The sequence below is a fragment of the Mercenaria mercenaria genome, unplaced genomic scaffold (genome assembly GCF_021730395.1).
Source record: "Mercenaria mercenaria strain notata unplaced genomic scaffold, MADL_Memer_1 contig_4612, whole genome shotgun sequence".
In the NCBI taxonomy this organism is placed as follows: Eukaryota; Metazoa; Mollusca; class Bivalvia; order Venerida; family Veneridae; genus Mercenaria; species Mercenaria mercenaria.
The window spans coordinates 18,715-27,261 of record NW_026462856.1 but is presented as its reverse complement, the minus strand read 5'-3'; the positions used below and the strand labels follow the sequence as shown (position 1 = coordinate 27,261).

The 8,547-nt window shown below is 33.7% G+C and overlaps 1 long non-coding RNA gene across 1 annotated transcript; it reads left to right on the top strand.

The window, feature by feature from the left end:
- The first annotated feature begins 281 nt into the window (after positions 1–281).
- Positions 282–8,060, top strand: LOC128553997 (uncharacterized). Its single transcript, XR_008369497.1, has 2 exons — positions 282–4,010; positions 7,574–8,060. It is a non-coding gene; the product is annotated as an uncharacterized LOC128553997 (long non-coding RNA).
- Positions 8,061–8,547: the final 487 nt, after the last annotated feature.

Below are 8,547 nucleotides of genomic sequence, written 5' to 3'. Positions count from 1 at the left end.
TGATGTCCTCGATAAAGTTTTAGCTAACGAAAATTTCAACATTTTTTTTCAACAACTTAAAAATTAACAATTTGTTAGATAAAAATTTACTGACCTTTAACGAATTATTTTTCAGTAACCTAACCAGTGTTCCTGGATTCTTTACTAGTAAAAACTTGTTCTCCACAAGTAACTGCCAACTTCCCCACACGAATTATCAGAGATGGAGGACGAATGATTTCCGAGACACAATGTCTTTTATTAAATTTAACAAATGTTTTGAACAACAGCCATTATATTTAATGTGTTTTTAATGATTACCATTCAAAACCGGTTACTGAAGGAGCTCCGATCCTGTTGTAAGGGCCTGCTTTAGCTAATGTCTTGTTGGTATATTAATATACTTGTTGCGATTTAATCTCCTTTTGGGTCATTTCAGTTCTGCACATGGAAGAAGAAGGTCGTTTGCAAATAAATGCCAGGGTTGTTTTTGCTTCTAATCGAAGGAATCCTCGATTGTTTATACTTGCTGATGTTTAATATATCATGATAAATGGACGTAATTAATCTATGCGCATTTAGATATTGTGATGGAATACCTGTATAGTATTTTTAGATTTTTGTTAATTGAATTATCAGTTATGCAGTTTATTTATATAGCAGGGAGGTAGGCAGATATAAATTTGCTTACTTTTGATATAGTTTGTATTTATTGTACAGATATATCTGTGTAATTACCGAATGACTTAATCATTAAATTGATTAATAGCTTTTCTGTTATACTTTGCAGTTATCATAATGACTATTTGTTGTGTGATCTGCTACAGTTTAATCCTGGAGTATTGAGGTGCTTATTTGTGAATTACTGGAAGGTATACATTTAAACGAGAGGTAAAAGAGCAAGTCGATATTCGAAGGTAATATGAATTATTAAACTGGTAATATGTCTTGCAAATTTCTGCAGGATTATGTGGTTTCCCAGCGAGTTTTGATAACAGTGCATTCCTTTGTAATGCAGGGTTAAAAATAGATGTGTGTAAACATCCATGATAGCAGTGTAGCAGACGATTTCTGTATACATACAAAGCGGCGAGTTGTTGATGTAGTCTGTTACACTATATACATAATATGTAGTATAAACACGTGGAAGTGGCTATTACTCATGATACCTGCTTACAAACAGAGGGTTTAAGCAACTTTATCAGACTTTATCTCGCTGAAAAGCATTTTCTTATAAAATGAAGTAATTATATTTCCATTTCACATATATTTAACAAGTCGGCAAAGTTAAATTTTCTTGAAAACGGATCATGTAATTAAGTGCGCATGTGGGAGTTAACTAAGTAGGTTCGTTTTTCAATATACCGCCGTTCTTGAAGTATGTTTGTTTTCACTCCTGTTGGCTTATGTATATGGTTTGTAAATATAGAATAATATTGCTAATAAAACAATCGAATGTTTGAATAAATATAAAGCAAGTTGTCATTTGTAGAAGGATGATTGTTTTCAGTTCATAATCTGTTGTTAGCCCAATTGGTAATGTCTGATTGTATCAGCCCGTATTGGCTTAGAAAAAAGGGTGCCATCATTATCTATTGTAGTGGATGGTATTTGGATTTTGAATTTATGATTACTGCTTAATGCTGAACTGTTTTTAGCCCATTTGGCTATGTGTGGTCGTTTCTAATAACTGAAAAAGAAAGTTAAGAAAGTTGCTATTATATTCATTGTGTTGGATGGTAACTTGATTTTTGAATTAAGTTTAATGTATATTGACTGTTTTTCGCCCATTTGGCTATGTTTGATCATTTAAAAAAAAAAAAAAAAAAAAAATGGTTGCCGATTATATCCCTTGTGTTGGATGGTAAGCTGATTTTGAATTTATGATTAATGTATATTGATGAACTGTGTTTAGCCCATTTGGCTATGTTCGATCATTTCAAAAAATAAATGGATAAATAAATAAATAATAGGTTGCCAATTATATCCATTGTGTTGGATGGTAACCAGATTTTGAATTTATGATTATTGTACATTGATGATCTGTGTTTAGGCCCATTTTGCTATGTTCGATCATTTCAAAAAAAAAAAAAAAAAATAGGTTGCCAATTATCTCCATTGTGTTGGATAGTAACCAGATTTTGAATTTATGATTGTTGTAACCAGATTTTGAATTTATGATTGTTGTACATTGATGAACTGTGTCAGCCCATTTGGCTGTGTTCGATCTTTCAAAAAAAAAAAAAAAAAGATAGGTTGCCGATTGTATCCATTGTGTTGGATAGTAACCAGATTTTGAATTTATGATTATTGTACATTGATGAACTGTGTTTAGCCCATTTGGCTATGTTCGGTGATTTAAAAAAAAAAAAAAAAAAAAAAAAAAAAAAAAAAAAAAAGAAAAAACAACAACAGGTTGCCCATTATATCCATTGTGTTGGATGGTAACCAGATTTTGAATTTATTATTATTGTACATTCATGAACTGTGTCAGCCCATTTGGCTATGTTCGATCTTTCAAAAAAAAAAAAAAAAAAAAAAAAAAAAAAAAAAAAAAAAAAAAAAAAAGGAAAAAGGTTGCCGATTATATCCATTGTGTTGGATGGTAACCAGCAGATTTTGAATTTATGATTATTGTACATTGATGGACTGTGTTTCGCCCATTTTGGCTATGTTTAATCATTTCAAAAACAAAATAATAGGTTGCCGATTATATCCATTGTGTTGGATGGTAACCGGAATTTGAATTTATAATTAATGTATATTGATGAATTGTGTTTAGCCAATTTGGCTATGTTCGATCATTAAAAAAAAAAAAAATATTTGGTTGCCCATTATATCCATTGTGTTGGATGGTAACTAGATTTTGAATTTATGATTATTGTACATTGATGAACTGTGTTTAACCCATTTGGCTATGTTCGATCATTTAAAAAAAAAATAAATAAATAAAAAAAAAAAAAAAAATAAAAAAGAAGAAAATAAAATTAATAGGTTACCGATTATATCCATTGTGCTGGATAGTAACCTGATTTTGAATTTATGATTAATGTATATTGATGAACTAAGTTTCGCCCATTTGGCTATGTTCGTTCATTAAAAAAAAAAAAAAATGATAATAAAAAAAAAAATAAAAAAATTATGATGTCGATTATATCATTGTGTTAGATGGTAACCGGATTTTGAATTTATGATTAATGTATATTGATGAACTGTGTTTCGCCCATTTTGGCTATGTTTGATTACTTAAAAGAAAAAAATGTTGCTGAATATATCCATTGTGTTGGATGGTATCCAGATTTTGAATTTATGATGAATGTATATTGATGAACTGTGTTTCGCCCATTTGGCTATGATTGTTCATTTAAAAAAATAAAATAAAATAAAACAGGATGCCGATTTCATCCATTATGTTGGATGGTCACCGGATTTTGAATTTATAATTAATGTATATTGATGAACTGTGTTTGCCCATTTGGCTGTGTTCTATCATAAAACAGAGTTGCTCATTATATTCATTGTGTTGGATGGTAATTAGATATTGAATTCATGCCTGATGGATATTGATGAACTTATTTTAGCCCATTTGTTAAATGATGGACCATTTCAGCCTTATTGATTGATTGCCTGCTATAGATATTGTGTATGCTGGTGACATAATTTCGAATTGATGTGCTGCCAAATTGCAAGTTTGTCATATTTTCCTGTCTATCGGAAAGTTTGTTTCGGGCTAGTGACAATTAACATATTTTATGCAACTTTATGTCAAATTGTCATGTTAATAATTTAATATTTCTAGATAATGTCACGATCAACACATCAAAAACCCAAGGAGTTCCGCAACACAGTCCTAGTGATACAGCCACACCGCAACGTTTCAGCCCCGCAACTGATGAATCTGAACCCGCAGCAACTTGGGGTTGTGGTGAGCCTTAATTATTGTTACAGAACACCATTGTCCCGTGTTTGCGCCGTGACGGAGCATTTTGGCTGATGATTCGCTGCACTGTCAGACAGCGTTGAACAAAATGGTGAGTTGGCTCTGATGTAGAGTAATTATAACGACTTGGGTGACCACGTTAACTTTACGACGGTTAATGGCGAATTCATAGAGTAAACAATATTGTTACGCTCAGATCACATTAATAACAGTCAAGGTCAGATTTTTCTTGTTACGGAAGCAGACTGATATCTAAAATTTCAGTCAAGGGCTCCAGCCAAGACAGATAGATTCATTGCCGGTCCTTAATGTACATGGTATCTATAATGCCCGCGCGCAAAAAAAAAAAAAAAAAAAAAAAATGTATTCAAGGTATTTGTCCCAAATTGGCTTGTGTACACGCACATTCCTGTATGCGTTCTAAATAATCATCACTTGGACCTCGTGGAAACTTTAGATAGCCAAAACCGGCACCTGCAAGAGGGTCACTTAGACCTCCATTCCCTCACCAAAACCCCTATTAACTTATCAGTATTACAAGTCTATCGTTCTTTATATCCATATTCATAAGTATCAGCTGAATTTTTAGAAGGTTCTAACAAAGGGTTTTTGATTACACAACCAGCGCCCTAGAGTCCAAACTTCTTGTCAAACTTTAATTTCGGTTAATTTCCGCAAAACCCTGCTGTAGCTAATGAGAAAGTGATGTAGGAAGAACAGTTAAGCAGAATAGCTGTTCTTATTAAAGAAATGCCTAGGCAGGGTGATGGAGCTATTGTTTCATTAGTGCAATATTGCAAAATGGCCAAAGTGGGCATTAAATCTGCCTTTCGCCTTTTGATGGCTCATAATTATGATTTTGAAATTATTAGGCTTCAGATTAGGAGTGGACTATTTTACGGACAAGGCGTTACCTAATTTATTTCATAAGCTTGTCCGGTACAAGAGGAAATCCGAAAGGCTGTTTCATTACTTGGATAATTATATTTGTTTGTAACTCGCTCTAATTCAGGGAAAAGTATGGCAAATTTGTCTTGTTTTATAGATAAATGCAAATACCTTAACATACCCTTAGCCAAAAAAAAAAAAATAAAAATAAATAAATAAATAAATAAAAAAAATAAACGTATATCAGATTCCAATAATGATGATTTTAGGGCTAGAATTGCTGCAGATTCAAAAACTCAGAACAGAAATAATATCGTTACTAAGTAAGAAGAGCTTCGCGAGCTGCAAGCCTTTTAGTTGATCTTTAAATTTCTGTGACAGAGCCATTTCCTTTCTAGACTATTTAGTAGTGGTTTCTATGACATTATGTGCAGTTTGTTAAAGTTTATATCATTTTAAAGTGACCAGTTCAATAACAGATGATTTGAGTGTATGGTTATCTATTCTTGGCAGTTTTTAATGGTTACTGCAGCTTCCACAACTTACACTGATTGTTTAGTTCACTCCTAAACTTCTTTACGGTTAGCGCTGGCGTACATGAACTAGGACAGCTGTTTTTCGAAGTAGATGGATATTCTTCATTTGGCCTTCTAGGTGGTATAGACGTTCTTATATGCAATAGCATAACCCTTTTAGAGTTAGTGCCGATCGTGTCAGCTTTCCTTGCATGGACAGACGACTTCCACCTTACTGCACTATTAGTCCATCTTTTAATCAAGAATGTAGTTCGTCATACAAAACGTCTGTATATTTGGGTCATTTCTTTTATTGTAAAATTAATAATCTTGAACATTTTACTCAGAGATTTATGATACGTTCAATGCTTATAATTTTTTGATAGGTTGCACCGGACAATTGATATCAGGCAACCTGTAACGCCTGATTTACTTCGTAAACTTATACAGGTGACAAATACTGTTTGCTCTTCTATATTTGAGGCATTATTCTTTTCAGCAGTATTTTCCCTGACCATTTTTGATTTTTAAGGATATGTGAACTTGTACACACGAACTCAAACTCCTCGAATATAAGTGCTAAAGGTCACGCATTACGTGAGTGAGACGTTAGTATTGTAACTAATGGTGAACTTTGCATATTTCTTCTTTCATCGAAAACCGATCAGAGAAAGGTGAAGGAGTAGCTATTCATTTACTACTGACCATTGTTCTACTTAACCCGTGTATTAATAGAGAGATAAATGGTTGTTCGACCATCTAGTGCTTCAACCTATTTATTTGTGCGTTTAAACAGTCTACCCGTCATACGCTATCAGTTTAGTGTGTTCTAAAGAAATCTTTGACTGCGATTGGAGTTAATCCCCTTCCGTATAAACCACATTCATTTAGAGTAGGTGCTGCAACAGCAGCATGACTGCTGACGATATTTCAGGAATGGGGCGTTGCGCCCCGGATTTAAGTGCATTTAAATCTTACATTAGAATCCCCTCACGTCAGCTGTTGTCAATCTTAAGCTTATAAGCAGTTCATTATTTGAACCTGCCATCTATTTGCCTCTTTTTTGTTGACAGTTGTTTTAAGCTTTTCAGTGCGTCCTACCCATATTTGGATAGTGGGATGTTCAATTATAAAGTTGGTATTTCGTTACGACAAGGAATAAGCTGAGGGTTCTCAACTTGTAATGCAGCGTCATGATGCGACCATACTGTGGCAGAGTCAGAGTGGTATGGAATGGCGGCAAGTTAAACCATTAATCTTACACTTGTTTCATTTTGAAGACAATCAAGGTATCATTGTTATTCACTGTGTAATTCGCTCATTTTTCATTAGAGAGTGCTAGAAAACTCATTAATAATTTCGCTGCTCATTTGTTTTAAACAGCATTGGTAGATACATTCGTTATCCAGAAATCGTCGAATCCGTGACGTGTCTCTTCGACAGGGATGGGTGCAGTTGTCCAATTTTGGAAATATTTTGTCTTTTTTATTCACTCTGCAACACAAGCTTCAGTGCTTTCTGGCAGTAAATTATTAAGGCACAGCTTCTCAGGCAGGGTTTGGTTCGCTATACTGTTGGCGGTTGTCAAGAGTTTTCTACGTTGTTCCAAATTCTTGACATGTGGCGGTTAGGTCAGCCTCCACCAGTATATCTTAACGTTGTGTAATAAGAAGTTTGTTTGTTTCAAGTATACTGTATAAGGACTCTGTTCCCAGGGCCTCGACATCTGCATTTCAACCATATACTTTATATCATATGTATTTGTATATTGACATTTATGTGAAGCTGTGACCAATTTCTGCCAAACATTAATCAAAACCAAATTAGTTATTAATTGCTATAGTAAAATTGTTAATAGTAAAAGTAATGTATTCATACAACTGTCTTGAGTTGTTCTTTTATAGTATTATTATTTTCTGTGCCAAGCTATCTTCAGTAATGTGTTTTTAATGATTACCATTCAAAACCGGTTACTGAAGGAGCTCCGATCCTGTTGTAAGGGCCTGCTTTAGCTAATGTCTTGTTGGTATATTAATATACTTGTTGCGATTTAATCTCCTTTTGGGTCATTTCAGTTCTGCACATGGAAGAAGAAGGTCGTTTGCAAATAAATGCCAGGGTTGTTTTTGCTTCTAATCGAAGGAATCCTCGATTGTTTATACTTGCTGATGTTTAATATCCCACCCTCCACGCCCCTTATTTTGTTTGTCACATGTTTTTCCGTGTTCTCCTTTCTCTTTATATTTTTCAGGTACATCTTATGTGTTCAAGTCCAGCCTACCCCTTCCTTGCCTTCAGTCGTTACAGCTTCATATGGAATATTGGCAGTGTCATGTCACTTGTTGATTTATGGACACAACAGTGTTTGTTTCCAGAACTGTGAAATGTGTATGTGGCATATATAAACGTTTAAAGTAGTCACTTATTCTGTATGTCTGTTTTTATATACCTGATCTCCGTTGAATTCTGATCCCAGGTTCGGCGGTTAGGTCAGCCTCCACCAGTATATCTTAACGTTGTGTAATAAGAAGTTTGTTTGTTTCAAGTATACTGTATAAGGACTCTGTTCCCAGGGCCTCGACATCTGCATTTCAACCATATACTTTATATCATATGTATTTGTATATTGACATTTATGTGAAGCTGTGACCAATTTCTGCCAAACATTAATCAAAACCAAATTAGTTATTAATTGCTATAGTAAAATTGTTAATAGTAAAAGTAATGTATTCATACAACTGTCTTGAGTTGTTCTTTTATAGTATTATTATTTTCTGTGCCAAGCTATCTTCAGTAATCATCATTAATTCTGCTACAATATACTAAATAGCCCTGTGGCAGGTAATATGGTACAGTTTAAATTTTTGATTTGCTAAATTTTATGCATTAAAACGCCTACTTTTCACAAAACTGTGAATTCATCATAAAAACAAACAACACTTGATCTACCATATTGTTTCTCAAGCAAGTATGTTTTCATGTCTATAACAAATCAACCCTTCGTGCTCTCTGTTTAAACTACCAGTAATAAGGCACACAAGGACATAGCCGCATGCAATGTGTAACATAAGTCGTATAAAACAGTTTTTAGCTACTGGCATGTACACGCACAATATGTGTATTTTTGGGTGTTTTTTAGAAATTATTGAAGGATCAGTAGTACAGGAGTGAATAGTAAGTCAAAAATAATGCAACATGGTCATTATGGTGTCTATAATTACACAA